This window comes from Musca domestica, unplaced genomic scaffold (genome assembly GCF_030504385.1).
Source record: "Musca domestica strain aabys unplaced genomic scaffold, Musca_domestica.polishedcontigs.V.1.1 35, whole genome shotgun sequence".
NCBI classification, from domain to species: domain Eukaryota; kingdom Metazoa; phylum Arthropoda; class Insecta; order Diptera; family Muscidae; genus Musca; species Musca domestica.
The window spans coordinates 8,968,347-8,986,302 of record NW_026712315.1 but is presented as its reverse complement, the minus strand read 5'-3'; the positions used below and the strand labels follow the sequence as shown (position 1 = coordinate 8,986,302).

At 36.2% G+C, this 17,956-nt stretch overlaps 1 protein-coding gene across 1 annotated transcript in view; it reads right to left on the bottom strand.

Annotated features, from left to right (window-relative positions):
- The window catches only part of LOC101895015 (cyclic nucleotide-gated cation channel beta-3), a 122,133-nt gene that overhangs the window by 38,448 nt on the left and 65,729 nt on the right, over positions 1 to 17,956 (bottom strand). The window lies entirely within an intron of this gene.

The following is a 17,956-nucleotide window of genomic DNA, read 5'->3' as shown; positions in this document are numbered from 1 at the left end:
GGATCGGGCCATAAATGAGATCTGTATATGATATCCTGATATCCTAACTACTTGTTAGCTGTAAAAATATTACCAAATGTTTAATTCAAAATGAAAATATGCCAAAAATATGACAAAATTGAAAAAATATGAGAAAATGTTACAAAATCAATATTTCCATCTTTAGAGAGATATTTTTATGCGATTTTTTTAGACTTTTTTTCTTTCCTGCCAAGAGGCCATTCTGAATTAATGAGAACTGCCGAAATCAGTTCAGCCGTTCTCGACATATAAGAGATCTTTCAAGCATATCTTCTTTGATAGACATATATATCGCACATATTTTGCTATATATCCGATTTGTTGGATTTTAACATCAATGTAAAGATCAGAAGAAACCTTGTCATGGCTTTATGATTTCGACGGGATTTAAAATATTTGCGGTTTGATGAAAAATTTTGATTTTTTTCAATGCAAAAGATATGGTCTATTTTACCAGCTAAATATTATCCGATGACCACCCAAATTGGTAGGCTTCTTCCCCTCCCTAAACTCCAGCTACATGCGAAATTCCGCGTCGATTGGTCTATAATTGCGACCTGTATAGCTACTGCAAAATACGACATTTTTTCAGTATTTGGTCCATTTCAACCCCTAAACATTTGGCGATCATCTCCAAAAGCAATAGGGTTCTATTCTGGTCCAAGCCCCACCTACATTCTAAATTTCGTGAAGATCGGACCATAATTGCGACCTGTAGAGTGATTACAAATTAACATGGACAGACGGACGGACGGACATACATAGCTAGATCGACTCAGCTCGGCGAACTAGGAAGATCCATATATACTTTCCTATATGGGAAATCAATATTTCGAGGTGTTACATAAATTCTGGCCCAATCAAACTTATAATACCCCCAACACATAGTGTTGTAGGGTATAAATATTAAAATTATGGCGTGTGACTTTATTGCATTTTTTTATCTCACCCTGAAAACCTGACACTTCGAAATATTTATATCATATACATTTAGGTCCGATACAAAATGGACAACATTCGCCCACTCCTGTTGAGCCCACTCCATAAAGTGTCAACAACTTGAATAATCATGACAAAAGTCAAAATATATTTGAATAATCGAACATTGCCTGAGGGTATATATGTGTCGGGAAAATCGACTGATTTTTTTGGACGTGTTATTTTCTAAAACATCACAATGCGTTCTTCTTTTACAATAATTTAAGCTATTTTAAAAATTCTCATTAAAATATTATTTTATTTTAACGCACATTACTGAATTATATGGAAACACGTTATTCAATTAAAGAATTTCATGACGATTTAAATTTATGATATGTGTAATGCATCGTGCTTTACATAAATAAATGGGAAGTGCAATAACAATGCCTTAAAATGGGGAGTTTGTCGTTACAGTGGCGGACTGGCTGTTGTGGTCAATGGTGTTGCTGGATGCTTGGGTGTATTGGTCAATTTTTTTCATTCCCACCAAACACACAGACAGACAGTGACGTCGTGGGTTGGGTGTCGTCGTCGTTGGTTGTTATTATGACGCGACAATAATTTCCGCACATTGAGCAGGAAGTGATTTCAGGCGTGTATTTCGTAAGTGAAAACAATTGACCAACAATGTGTTCCACATATACATACAGGGTGAGATAAAAAAATGCAACAAAGTCAAACGAAGTATTTTTTTACATTTGTTTAATTTTCATTTAATGGAAGCAAAAAATTTCGGAAATAACATCAAATTTTAAAAAAAGTTTAGATTTGTTCGAATTGGTCACCTTTGACACGAATTATGACCTTCAAACGGCCAATGAAACCGTCACACACTGCCCGAAAGTTACTCTGCAGTATTTTGGGCCCATTCCCGGCAAAGCGCTTCCTTGCGGTGATCGACACTTTGGTATTATTTAGTGCCAAGCTCGCTTTCCAAAATATTCCGGACACGGTAGTCAACGGATTGGTATTCGGAGATTTTGGGGGCCATTGTGTGCTGGAAATTAAGCGAGAAACCTCATTTTGTAACCATATTTGGGTGGTGCGTGCTGAGTGCGATGGTGCTGAGTCCTGTTGGAATGTCCAAGGTACACCTTTCAGAATATTTTCGCGATAATATTCGACATTTATATTGATGCCAAGGTCGATTAATACCAGCAGAGAGCGACCATCGGCTGTTATGGCGGCCCACATCATCATTATGGCAGGCGCTTGAGTTCTGGTGGCCAACCGAAGGTGCACATTTTCAGCTGACCTCTTTGGCAAGTAAACACGATTATTTTGTTTGCTTGCAAACTTCTGGACAACGAATGTTTTCTCATCGGAGAAAACCAAATTCGGCAGTTCTCCACTTTCGGTCAAGCGAAGCAACTCTTTAGCTCTTTCGAGTCTACTTTCTTTCTGTTGCTGTGTAAGTTATTGCACTTTTTGAAATTTCAATGGCTTTACTCCGAGCTCATTTTTCAATATTTGCCAAATGGAAAATTGCGATATGTTCAGCTCACGAGCCATTTTTCGACCACTGCGACGCGGGTTGCGATTAAGTCGCTTCTTTACTTTTCGAACCATTTCTGCTGATGTTGCTATTTTCTTTTGTCCACTTCCTGGACGTTGTGCACTTTTTGAAATTTCAATGGCTTTACTCCGAAACTCATTTTTCAATATTTGCCAAATGGAAAATTGCGATATGTTCAGCTCACGAACCATTTTTCGACCACAGCTACGCGGGTTGAGATTAAGTCGCTTCTTTACATTTCGAACCATTTCTGCTGATGTTGCTATTTTCTTTTGTCCACTTCCTTGACGTCGGGCTACGCTACTAGTATCACGGTAATGAGCGATGGTACAAGACACATGAGATTCATTCACACTTAAATGCTGGAGTGCTCTGATGATAGCAACTTGTGTTTTCCAGTCAAATATAAAGAAATCACACTAACACGCTTGAATTCCATCACGAATAATTTTTTTGTGTGGAAAATTCTCACCGAAATGCTTTCGTAACGCTTGTGGACAATGTAATGAGCTGTCACTGGAATTATTTTAGGAACTGTCGGACGAGTGGCTTGGAATTGACAGCAGTCTGAAGTTGGTTATAGTTTTTCTATCTCACCCTGTATATGTAAACTTGCTGTACTTTACATATATGAATGTTTGGGCATATGGGAGGTGTGGGTATCCCCATGGGACACATTTTTTACATGTAAATTTATGACAGCATGTTTTAATGTTTTATGAATGGTTTTTAGAGGGATTTTCGACAATAAAAATGAAAAAGTTTAAAACATTGCATATTCTTTTTAAAGTTCTGCTGATGATATTGATTCTTTGCTAAAAGGATTTCATTTTCAAATAATAATGGCGAAACAATTGGTCTAGCCTTTAGAGTTATTGCGGCACTTTAGATTAATCTATTTGTCACTATCGAAATTTATTTATTATCCAATCCATTTTCAAAATGTTGTCACATAATTTATGCATAGGTGCTTATATTTCACAACTTTTGTGCATTTGTTTTTCCAGTTTGCATAGAAATAAATTTATGGTGTCAAGAAAACACATGCGAAAGTATAAAATCAGAAAGTAAACCAGTAAAGAAAGTCTTAAAGTCGGGCGGGGCCGACTTTATGATACCCAACACCACTTTGCTAATTTAGTAGAGCTCCGCATAACAATTTAAAGTTTTTATGGGAGAATTCAATCATACGCGCTATGATTATAATTTAAAGTTATGCCGAAGTATTGGTATGTTTTAGATTCGGACTTGTGTTACCCATTTGGTGCACAAATAATTTAAAATCGGATTAAAATATATATGGAAGCTATATCCAAACTATATCCGATCTCGATAAAATTTGGCAAAGATATTTCTGAGCTGTATTTTATATATTTCACTGAATATCATTGTTACGGAGTGCATATTACGGTTGTGGGTAACAAACACAACAAATCGGATGAACAATATATATGGTAGCTATAGCTATATCTGAGCCGATCTTCACCAAATATGACATACTAGCTTCTAGACTCAATTCGGCCATTAAGACAAATATTAGACGTTTGGTGCACAATAAAAGGTAAATTTCCCCAAATATTGTTGTTGCAGAGTGCATATTACGGCTGCGGAGGACAAAAATAACAAATCGGATGAACAATATATGTGGGAGCTATAGCTATATCTGAACCGATTTCCATCAAATTTGGCATACTTATTTTCAGGACTAATTTGGGTGTATATGCAAAATTCCATACAATTCGGGCTGATATTACACGTTTGGTGCACAATAAAAGGCAAATCGGACGAAGATATATATGGGAGCTATATCTAAATTTTGACCGATTATCTCCAATTTCAACAGGGTTCGTCTTTGGGCCAAACAAATGATCTGTGCAAAATTTCATCTGGATCGGATAATAAATGCGACCTGCTCTTTGTTTACAAAAATACATGGACAGACGGACAGAGGGACGAACGGACATGCATAAATCGACTCAGAATGTGATTCTATGCAGATCATCAAAAGGAACTATGGGTCTATCTTGTTTCCTTTTGCCTGTTACAAACAAATGCACAAAGACATAATACCCTGACCACCTTGGGGTGTAGGGTATAAAAAATAAAAATGACAAAAAGGTTATAGTTGACTGTGCTGGTCAAATGCAATTTTAAACAATTTTATTTATGTAGTACAAACTCCATAAAAAAGTTAAGATTTGCCAAACGGAATATATAATATTTTCCGGCATTAGGTAAGTGAAACATTTAAGAATAGCCGAATCGACTCAGCTCGGCAAGATAGGAGGTTCTTAATATACACAGGTGGCCAAAACTAAAAACTTGAAACTACGAGGAGAATGAATGCTCTGTAACTATTAAAAAAAAATCGAAAACTACTCACTTAAATTAAAACCGTTTTATGAGGTGGACCTGCATACGAAATTATTTGTCATAGGCTGTGCTGCCCATTATGAACTTTAGATGCGAATATTTTTACAATTACGGTGAGTTTTGTCGCAAAAATCATGAAAATACGGAGTATCGGGAGGTACCGTCATATGGGGGGTATCTGTATACGTGGATCTGTATACGCAATGTGGTGCCATAAGCTGTAGTACACATAAAGATGAACAAGGCAGAGTCAAAATATTGTCACCAGGTGTAAATACATCTTTTGTTACGATATCATAAAAAGATATAAACCAATGTTAAACGGATTTAACAGCAAATGCTATTTCTATTTAATTAAAAATGTCAATAGAATGCAATTTTTAGTCCAAATCATTGGTTTATAGAAAATGTTATTCTTAAAATTGTTCTGTAAATATGATTTTTATGCTAACATGTCACTGTTGTGAACAGCGTCTCTATATATTTTTAACTCTAAATATTATTCCATAATGCATTTTGTCCAGTCTTTACCATTTTAGGTATTTACTTTCAATACGAAATTTGAAACGATTCCGGTGAATAATGTTGCTGAAATCGTCAAAATACCGACTATCAGGAGGTACCGTTATATGGGGGTTATACAAAGACATTTTTTTGTCATAGGCTGTAGTACCCATCACAAACTTCAAATGAGAAATTCGAAATTATTTCGGATCATGAAACACCGAATATCGGAAGGTACCGTTATATGGAGGCTATACGAATTTTTGGACATAGGTTGTACTAACCATTGCGAACTCCAAATACGAAATTTGAAATAAATCCGGTAAAAAATGTCGCTAAAATCATGAAAATACAGAATATCGACATGGCCCATTTACGAACTTAACCTGCATACTGGTAAAGTATATATATATATATATATATATGTAGGGTCCATTATGAATATTTCGAGGAGTTATAAACGGAATGACATTGTTAATATACCCCACATCAAATGGTGGAGGGTATAAAAACCAAAATTCATTATACCCTACAATACTTTGTGCTGGGGTAAAATTCTAAAACCATTAAGCCCTGCCCGTCCGTCTGTCCGTCTGTTGTAATCACGTTACAGTCAAAACGAATTAAGATAGGAAGCTAAAATTTTGCAAAGATCTCTCTTTTGTCTGCAGGCAGGTCAAGTTCGAAGATGGGCTATATCGGTCCAAGCCCCCATATGGTAAATAATGGGTACCATATGATGGTACCCCTCGATGCTAGGTATTTTTTTAGCCAGATTTTTCAATGGAATTGTCTGAAATTCCACACAAGAAGTCCCTTGTGAGCACTTTATCTCTTTATCCCATATAACGGTACCCCCCATATTCGGTATTTTGATGATTTTAGGCACATTTTTCAACGGAATTGTCTGAAATTCTACACAAAGAGTTCCTTGGGAGTTTTTTACCCCCCGAAAAAGAAAAGCCTATATACGTCCACAATATCGTATATATTCGGTAGTTTGATGATTTCAGCCACTTTTTGCTATGGTATTGTCTGAAAATCCACACAAGGAGATCTTTGTGAGTACTTTGTCCCCTGGAAGATAATTATCTATATAGGTCCACGATATCGTATAGTCCCAAAGAACAGTTCCCAAGATATTCGGTATTTTTCAACGGAATTGTCTGAAATTCTACAAAAGCTGCTCTTTGTGAGTGCTTTACCCCCAGACAGAGATTTGTCTATATAGGTCTACAATATCGTATATCCCCCCATATGTTGGCACCTTCCGATGTTAGGTAGTTTAAATTTTTTAACACAATTTTTAATTTTTTTTTATACCCTACAACACTACGTGTTGGTGGTATTATAAGTTTGATTGGGCCAAAAATTATGCAACACCTCGAAATATTGGTTTCCCACATAGGAACCTATATGTGGATCTTCCTATCTCGCCGAGCTGAGTCTATTTAGCTATGTATGTCCGTCCGTCCGTCTGTCCGTCTGTCCATGTTAATTTGTAATCACTCTACAGGTCGCAATTATGGCCCGATCCTCACGAAATTGGAAATGGAGGTGGAGTTAAGGCCAGAAAAGAACCCTATTTCTTTTGGAGATGATCGCATAATATTTAGGGTTTAAAACGGACCAAAAACTGAAAAATTTCCTTTTTTTTGCAGTTGCTTTACAGGTCACAATTATGGACCAATCGACGCGGAAGTTAGCTTGGGGCTGGGCAGAAGCCTTCCAGTTTTGATGGTCATCGGATAATATTTAGTGGGTGAAATAGGCCACAACATTTGTGCTAAAAAAAGTCAAATTTTCCATTAAACCGCGAATATTTTTAATCCCGGCGAAATCACAAATAGACGAACAGGTCAATTTTGACCATTACGTAGATGCCGATAAATATATCGGATATATAAAGCAAAATATATACAATGTATGTTTACAAAGGAAGGGGATATTAGCTAGAATGCTTATATCTCAAGAATTGCTGGACCGATTTTGACAAATTTTGTCAATTCCGAATGCCCTCTTGACAAAAACGTATAAAATCTAAAAAAAAATGCATAAAAATATGCCAATTATGATGTTAATATAGATTTTGTAGCATTTTGTGACATATTTTTATTTTTTCATATTTTTTTATCGCATGCGATTTTTTCAATTTGACTTAGAATATTGAAGTGGATATTTTGTAATATTTTTTCAACTTACAACACAGGTTGGGGTTATTATATACAGATTGCAATTATCGTCCGATCCTCACGAAAATTTTCACTAGGGTAGGATTAGGCTCAGAAGGGCTAGATCTATCGTTTTCAAAGATGTCCGCAAAATATTTAGAGGTTGAAATGGACCAACAACTAAAAATATTCCTGATTTTGCAGCCGTCATGAAGGTCACAAATAGAAACCAAAATACATGAAATCTCGCATGAAGTTAGAGTAAGGAAAGAGGATAGAATGGACCACTACCTTTGTATGAAAAAATACCAAAATACACAAAAGGCGAACTTCCGGCTTTTTTATGCTGATTTCGTGGACGAATATAGCCAAATATCGTAGACGAGAAAATCATATAGATGAGTCTAGATTTGGAGATACAGAGGGACCTCTTGCTTTTTGGATATGATCGCAAAATATTTAAGGGTTCAAATGAACCAAAAACAGAAAAATGTTCTTGATCACACAATTGAAGCCAATCGACACGCTTGAGAAGAGAGTTAAGTACAGGAAAAAAGTCTTGCATTTTGGATGACTATTGGATTATATTCAGCTGTAAATGGACCACAACAACTACCAGCATAATTTTAAAACGAAATCTTCCGAAATGGATTTGGACATAAAGGGGCTTCTATCATATTGTGGTGTTGTAGGGTATCACATGGTCGGCCCCGCAAGACTATAATCTTTGCTTACTTGTCTTTTTTTTTTTTGAAATTTTCTAATTCATTCCAAATGGTGGTGGGTATTCAAAGTTCGGCGCGGACGAACTTACTGCTTTTTTACTTATCGCCTTTTCTTTCCTTCAACAATTTCGCTTATCATAAATAATTTTTGGCAAGGAAAGGGTATATTAACATTGTCATTCCGTTAGTAACAACCCTAAAAATCATCGTAGACCCCATAAAGTATATATATTCATAATCAGCAAAAAAATCTAAGCCCATTTAACGATGTCGTCTGTCTGTCCGTCTGCCTGTCTGCTGAAATCACAATATAGCCGACATTATTTGATGTAGATCGTCAACATTTAGCAGAACAATCTGTATTGTGTCTAGGATGGTTGGTATTGAAAATGAGATATATCGGTCCACGTTTTGGTATAGTCCCCATGTAACGGTACCTTCCGATATTCTGTATTTTGATGATTTTTGCCACATTTTTTCAGGGATTTGTCTAAACATTGGTATTTGTTAGTCGTAAAAAACCGCAACAAACTGTTACTTTTTCTGAAGGCGTTGACAGTATTTGCAATACTTTGGCCCATGGAGCCGAAATTGAGCTTCGTTGCTGAAAGCAATTTTCCCATTGACGAACTTTCTTTAAATAGCAGACTTTTTCATCGTAAAATTCAATCATTTGCAAGCGTTGTTCGATCGTAAAAACTGAAGATGTTTGACAGTGAAACAAAAGATGGAACATGTTTTGAGCTGTTTAAACCAGCGTTGCCCAAAGATAATCACTATTTATTTTGTTGGGTTTAAAATTGTTTTTATACCCTACACCACAAGGTGGTAAGGGTATTATGTCTTTGTGCATTTGTTTGTAACAGGCAAAAGGAGGCGAGATAGACCCACAGTTACTTTTGAGGATCTCCATAGAATCACTTTCTGAGTTGATTTATTTCATGTCAGTCCGTCTGTCCGTCTGTCCATGTATTCTTGTGAACAAGATGCAGGTCGCATTTATTATCCGATTGAGATGAAATTTTCCAAACAACATTTGTTTGGCCCAAGGACGAACCCTATTGAAATTGGAGATAATCGTAAAAGTTTAGATATAGCTCCCATATATATCTTCGTCCGATTTGATTTTTATTGTGCACCAAACGTCTAATATCTGCCCGAATAGTATGGAATTTTGCACATACAACCAAATTAGGCCTGAAAATAAGTTTGCCAAATTTAATCGAAATCGGTTCAGATATATCTATAGCTCCCATATATATTGTCCATCCGATTTGTTATTTTTGTCCTCCGCAGCCGTAATATGCACTCTGTAACAACAATATTTGAGGAAATATATCAAATACAGCTCAGAAATACCTTTGCTAAATTTTATCCAGATCGGTTCAGATTTGGATATAGCTCCCATATATAACTTCGTCCGATTTATATTTATTGTGCACCAAGCGTCTAATATTTGCCCAAATTGGATGGAATTTGGCACTTACGACCGAATTGAGTCTAGAAGGTAGTATACCAAATTTGGTGAAGATCGATTCATATATAGCTATAGCTACCATATATATTGTTCATCCGATTTGTTGTATTTGTTACCCACAGCCGTAATATGCACTCCTTAACAACGATATTCAGGAAAATATATCAAATACAGCTCAGAAATATCTTTGCCAAATTTTACCGAGATCGGTTCAGATTTGGAATGAATTTTAAATTATAATTTGAATCATAGCGTGTATGATTGAATTCTCCCATAAAAACTTTTAATTGCTATGTGGAGCTCAACTAACTTGGCAATATGTTACAACGAGAATGACGAACTTAGTAATGTGTAGAGCGTACATCATATGGTGGAGGGTATGAAAAAAGCGCTAAGTTAAATCTATCCACAACAAATCATATATGCCATATGCAAGTCAATAGAGAGAGAAGGTGGGGAGAGAGAAAGTGGTTTCACTGGTCACTGCAACTCTTCGTTACCCTTCCTATCTTCTTATCCTGAAACCAAATTAAATATTTTCGCATCATTTTACTCGTATAACACAATTTGATTGTAAGCTAAAGGGATTGCATCAAACCGGACTTATTTTAGTTAGTAAAAACTTTCAAACTTTTACAAAGGAAAGAGCATTATCTCCTATCTCTCCACCTCTCCGTTTTTAATTTGTTTGCAGAATATTGTGATTTTTTTTCTAGAAGCCTTAATGCATTTGTTGCCAATATTTGCTTTGTGTAAATCAATATCCATGGTTGGATATTGTATTGCATTTCAATATTATTAATATTTTACACAGAGTGTTTGTGTGTATGTGTGTTCGACACAAGCACGTATTGTCAACACTTTGATAGGTTGGCAAGCCGTTCGTGGTGTGGTTTAATGGAAAATTTAATGTTGGTTTTTCCAACATTTAAGAGTCATATCAGAATGCATTTAAATACAAAACTTAAAGGCGAAAGGCAATTTTAAATGAAAAGGGATCCTAATTAGGGATCCTTGTTTCAGGAAATATTATTTCATCGTGAGGAAAAAAAACGTATAAAAATTCTTATTCAAAGTTATTCAAGAGTGCTTTAGGGTACAGTTATATGAAGATCTGCATTTTTTTTATTTTGAAATTTCCTATAAAAATTCGTATATTCGTATATATAGCAAGAAAAAAATATATATTTCATTTGCGAATATACAAATTCATATGCAGAACAATTTATTATTGTTCATCTTCTGTAAATGACAATCCTTAAGAAAACTCTCGCTCGTACATACATTCACACGCTTACAATCAAAAGACAATGACAAAGTGCTTGTCTCTTGCGAGCTTGATTTTCAGTAATTCTGTCATGACCTGAAACGATGCAGCAGTTTTACAAATCATGCTGCGTTGAATACAAGTATGTAACACATTTACAGGGTGAGACGAAAAAATTGCCAACAACTTCAGACTGCTGTCATTTCTAAGCCACTTGTCCGACAGCTGTTGAAATTATTCCACTGAGAGCTCATTTTATTGTTTAAAAGCGCATAAAAACATTCTGGTTAGAATTTTCCAGAAAAAAAATTATTCGTGATGGAATTCAAGCGTGATAGTGTGATTTCTTCATATTTGGCTGGAAAACCACTAGTGGCTATCGCACTCCAGCATTTAAAGGTGAATAAATCTTTTGTGTCTCGTACTATCGCTCGTTACCGTGATACTGGAAGCATAGCCCGACGTCACGGAAGTGGACGGAAGAAAACCGAACCATCAGCTGAAATGGTTCGAAAGGTTAAAAGCGACTTGATAGAAACCCGCTCGTGAGCTGAACATATCGCAATATTCCATTCGGCAAATATTGAAAAATGAGCTCGGGGTAAAGCCATTTAAATTAAAAAAAGCGCAAGAAATTACACCGCAACAGAAAGAAAATAGACTCAAAAGAGCTAAAGAGTTGCTTCGCTTGGCCGAAAGTGGTGAACTGCCGAATTTGGTTTTCTTCGATTAGAAAACATTCGTTGTCCAGCATTTTGTAAACAAACTGAAAATGTGCACCTTCGGTTGGCCACCAGAACTCAAGCACCGGCCATGGTGATGGTGTGGGCCGCGAAAGCCTTGGGCACGCGAACATTTTGGCCGCAGACCTTGGACATTCCAACAGGACCCAGCACCATCGCACTCAGCACGCGCCACCTAAGAATGGTTACGAAAAGAGGTTCTTCGCTTCACATCCAGCTCACAATGGCCATCGAAATCTCCGGATACCAATCCGTTCGGACTATTGTGTCTGGAGTATTTTGGAAAGCAAGGTTGACACTAAAAAATACCAAAGTGTCGATCACCTCAAGGAAGCGCTTCGCCGGGAATGGGCCAAAATACCGCAGAGCCACATTCGCGCAGCATGTGACGGTTTCATTGGCCGTTTAAAAGCCACAATTCGTGCCAAAGGTGACCAATTCGAACAAATCAAAACTTATTCTTAAATTTGTTGCTATTTCCGAAATTTTTTTGCTTTCATTCAATAAAATCAAAAAAAAAAAAAAAAAAAAAACAATTAAGCAGAGGCTACACCTGTGCGGACCGACCATGTGATGCCATACAACACTGCAATATGATAGCTTTTAGCCCTTAGCTTTTAGACTAGGGACATTTGCCCAATATTCGCGAGCTAGAGTTCTTCCCTGTCTTTAACTCTCTTCGCAGGCGTGTCGATTGGCTACAATTGTGGGATCAGTAAAATTTTTCAGTTTTTGATTCATTTGATCCCCTAAATATTTTGCTATCATCTCTAAATGCAAATGTTCACTACAAAAATAATGGTCCATAAACTGGTCCTAAACTCTAACTTCATGCGAAATTTCGTGTAATTTAGTTTCTATTTGTGACCTTTACAACAGTTGCAAAATCAGGAAAATTTTTAGTTGTTGGTCAATTTTAACCCTAAATAAATTGCGGACATCTTTGAAAACAATAGGCCTAGCCCCTCTGAGTCTGACCCTAGCCTTGTGAAAATTTTCGTGAAGATCGGACGATAAGTGCAATCTGTATATAAAAACCTCAACCTGTGTTGTAAGTTGAAAAAATATTACAAAATATCCACTTCAATATTATAAGTCAAATTGAAAAAATCGCATGCGATAAAAAATAATATTCTGCAAAATCTATATTAACATCATTATTGACATCTTTGCATGCGATTTTTTAGATTTTATTTTTTTTTTTATTCTTTCCTTCGTCTTTAAATTGACAAAATTTGTCAAAATCGGTCTAGCAAGTCTTGAGATATAAGAATTCTAGCTAACATCAACTTACATTGTATATATTTCGCTATAAATATCCGATATATTTACTATGGGCATCTACGTAACGGTCAGAATTGACCTGTTCGTCTATTTTTGACTTCGCCGGGATTAAAAATATTCGCGGTTTAATGGGAAATTTGACTTTTATTTAACATAAATGTTGTTGTCGATGACCAAAATTGGAAGGCTCTGCCCAGCTCTAAGCTCTAGCCCCATGCTAACTTCCGCGTCGATTGGTTTATAATTCCGACGAGAAGAGCAATTTCAAAATCAGGAAATTGTTCAGTTTTTAATCAATTTCAACCCCTAAATATCATGCGATCATCTCCAAAAACAATAGGCTTCTATTCTGACCATAACCCACCTCCATTCTAAATGTCGTGAAGATCGGGCCATAATTTCTACCTGTAGAGTGTTTACAAATTAACTTGGACAGACGGACCATATATACTTTCCTATGTGGAAACTAATATTTCGAGGTGTTATATAATTTTCGGCCCAATCATACTTATAATACCCCCTACACATAGTCTTGTAGGGTATAAAATTTAAAAATTATTTAGTTTGACTTTGCTGCAGTTTTTTATCTCACCCTGTATATTTATGCTTATTTTGACATTTCCCATGAGTGTTAAAATATTGACAACTCCAATGCTGAGTTTTCATTTCAAAACTTTCATTTCAATTTGCACTTCAGTAACCTTTTTATATGACACATTATATTTTATATACATACATACCCCCTTCAAAAGTCTATGCCCATTTAAGGTTGTAAACACTGTTGAACATTATTAAAACAAAATATGTTTCAACCATTGTTGTGCAGAGTTCTGTTACAGGAATTGTACGTGTGTATATTTGTTCATGTGCAAGCGAACGCACTCATCCGCGTGAAATAACAATTTATGATAACCAAAATAATTAACATTTTATAAACACGAAACAAAAATATTTTACATATTCAGTAGATATACTAGAGTGGGTTCTATACCATTTCAGATGAAATTACCATTTTTTTCATTATACCGTAATTAGGATGGTACTGTTGCTGTATGGGAGGCTGAACTAAGATAAAAATATAGTGCAAAGTGGAAGGTAGTTTCAGTTTATACATACTAAGAAAAATCTGACATATGTGTCTGATCTCTAAATAAATATTAAATAATTGTTCAAAATATTAGATATATTGAAAATCATATCCTAAATTCAAATATACAGCCTTCGATCTTCTAGATGAATTTAAGCATGGTTATTACTTATTTTGTTCACTTTTGACCTCCTCCTTTTGATCCTTATAGCCAAGAAATTGGATATATAGCAAAATACGAACATATGCAGGGAGAGATAAAAAAAAAACTCATCCAACTTCAGACTGCTGTCATTTCTAAGCCACTCGTCCGACAGCTGTTAAAATTATTCCAGTCACAGCTCATTATATTGTTCACAAACGCACAAAAGCATTTTGGTAAGAATTTTCAAAAAAAAAAAAAAAAAAAAATATTCGTGATGCGTTAGAGCATTCCGGCATTTAAATGTGAATAAATCTTTTGTGTCGTTATCGTGATACTGGTAACGTAGCCCGACGTCAAGGAAGTGGACGGACGGTGGACATCACCAGAAATGGTTCGAAAAGTAAGTAAGCGACTTGATCGAAACCCCCTTCGCAGTGGCCGAAAAATGGCTCGGGAGCTGAACATATCGCAATGTTCCATACGGCAAATATTGAAAAAATGAGCTTAGGGCCAACCCATTGAAATTCCAAAAAGTGCAAGAAATTACACCGCAACTGAACGGAAAATAGATTGAAAAGGGCTAAAGAGTTGTTTCGCTTGGCCGAAAGTGGTGAACTGCCGAATTTGGTTTTCTTCGATGAGAAAACATTCGTTCTCTAAGTGTTTGTAAACAAACAAAATGATCGTGGTTACTTGCCAAAGAGCTCAGTTAAAAATGTGTACCTTCGGATGGCCACCAGGCCGGCCATGGTGATGGTGTGAGCCGCCAAAACAGCCGATGGTCGCTCTCCGCTCGTATTAATCGGACGTGGCATCAGAATAAATGCCGAATATTATCGCAAATATATCCTGGATGGTGTATTAAAGCCTTGGACACACAAACACTTTGGCCGCAATCCTTGAACATTCCAACAGGACTCAGCACACACCACCCAAGAATTGTTACAAAATGAGGTTTCTCGATTCATTTTCAGCGCACAATGGTCATGAAAATCTGCGGATACTTATCCGTTACGCTATTGTGTCTGATATATTTTGGAAACCAAGGAAGCGCTTCGCCGGGAATGGGTCAAAATACAGCAGAGCAACATTCGGGTAGCGTGTGACGGTTTCATTGGCCGTTTGAAGGCCATAATTCGCGCCAAGAGTGACCAATTCGAAATCTTAACTTATTCTGAAATTTTATACTATTTCCGATAAGGGAGTTAAAGACAGGGAAGAAGTCTACCTGTAAAATGGACCACAACTTTTGTGTGAAATTGTTTTTAATACCTAACAACAAGAGGAGTGCCTAAATAATGCCCCCCTGGTTAACACCTGGGTAGGGCACTACGACATTATTTCAAGATCGAAACTTTCGAAAATGGATTTAGACATAAGGGGGCTTCCAACATATTACTTGCATGTTGTTTCATACCTCTGTATATTTTAATATTATGCAATTAATGCTAACATATTTTTTATACCTTCAGCCATATGGCGAAAGAAGGTATACATGAGGCCAAAACGTGCCTAATCGAAATAACGGGTTTGGAGCCTATGTCTCTTTGGACTAAATCCGTTTCAGTAAATTTCGAGTCGATCTAGTGATGTCCGTCCGTCCGTCAGCCTGCTGGCTGGTGCACACGATAACTCTCGAAGGGAGTATCCGATTATGTCGGAACTTGATACATCGAAACATTATTGTTAAACTTGGATCACGTTCTGAGATGTGATAGTCTTCTTGGTACCTCCCCCACAAAAGTCCGAAATTTTCAAAAAAAGCAAACTTTGCAAATCCTACTAATTGCATCAATGCTAGGTCAGGTGCAAAAATCGACCCACTCCATCAAGTAGACCTCGGATCATTCCTTTCGATAACTCCCCCACATAGGGTTCAGAATTTTGAAAAAATAAAATGCTCAAAGAAAGCAAAATAAGCATCCAAATCCATCCATCCATCTCCTCAAATTTCCCACACACAAACATTTACAACTTGCTTCTACCTCATCGAATACATTTATTTGCAAACTCAAACGGAAATCTCTGAAAATATGTTTTCCCTTTTCAACTGATACAAATACACAATCGCACATTTAAATGGCTCTGGGTGTTTGGATAGTGTTGTCATTGTTGCTGTTGTATTTTTCAATGCCGTTTTTGTTGCAGCCTTTGCTCACAGCAATGTGCCTATTGTTGAGATGTTCAGTAACCACAGGCCATTCATTGTCTTTATTATACGCACTTGGTGTCACATTGTACAATGTGGACAACAGCAACAACTATTGTGAATAACCTGATGAGGGGGGGGGGGGGGATGGCATAAGAGTGATAAATGTAAATTAAAGTCAAAGTTATAAAAATAAAGATTTTAGAAACCTCATATCTTCAGCGATTCTTCAATTCTGTTAGTTTTTCCATTGTACGGATTTAATAATGAGTATATACAATTCTAGCCTGCAAAACTTACTTCTAATAGTCCCTCGGAATATGTTTTTAATGCTTATAAAAGAGGCCTACCTTCTGTGAATTTCTGAAGGTTACCTTAAGTAGTTTATGAGTAATTCCCTCTGAGGGCTTCTGTTAACAGACCTGCTAATTTTCTATGGGAAGACCTTTTATTATCCATGCAATTTTGAGGGTTTTTTTTATAGAAAGAAATAAGTTCTTCTTGCCTTCCGTGAAAAGTTCTGCTGTAACTTCTGAGAAAACTTTCTGAACTTCTTTGAGAATAACGTTTGATAATCTATCAGAAAATATACAATCAAAATACTTTTATTTCCACTTTGAGAATATTTAGAAAAGAAAACGTCAAGTCTTCAAATACAACTATAGTGATTCAGTCGGAAAGCGACTTTCATTATTAAACTTCTTTTGGTTAAATGGAAATTTTGGATTTCATCAGACAAAAATTATGGACCATTTTACCCTTCAAATGACAATGACACATCTGACCTTTAAGTTGGACCTGGTTTGATTACCCTGTATGTTGAGATAAAAAATGTTCTACAGGTCGCAATTATAGACCAATCGACGCGGAAGTTAGCATGGGGCTACAGCTTAGGGCTGGGCCGAAGCCTTCCAATTTTGATGGTCATCGGGTAATATTTAGTGGGTGAAATAGACCATAACATTTGTGTTAAATAAAAGTCAAATTTTTCATTAAACCGCGAATATTTTTTAACCCGGCGAAATCTCAAATAGCCAAACAGCTCAATTTTGACCGTTACGTAGATGCCGATGGTAAATATATCGGATATATATAGCGAAATATGTACAATACATATCTACAAAGGAAGAAGATATTGAGTTTGTTTATGTCTGCCGTCTTAGAATTTTACGCTGATCAAGAATATATATACTTTACTGACTGGGTCGAGGAGTTACAAACGGAATGACAAAATTAATATACCCTCCATCTTTTGAACTATGGTACTCTGGTGCGTATTACTATTGTCCCAGTGTTTACGTCATGTGATAATTCGTCATTTTTTGAGAATGTTTTTAAGTTACTGACTTATATTGCTATTGCAACCATTGGTCAGAACGCTTCCAAGAGCCAAAATATTTCTTCTTCAAACACAAAAAAAAAATAAAACAAGTAAAAAAACATTAAGTTCGGCCGGGCCAAACTTTTAATACCCTAGGGTAAAGGAAACATTAGAAAAAATGTGGCGAAAACC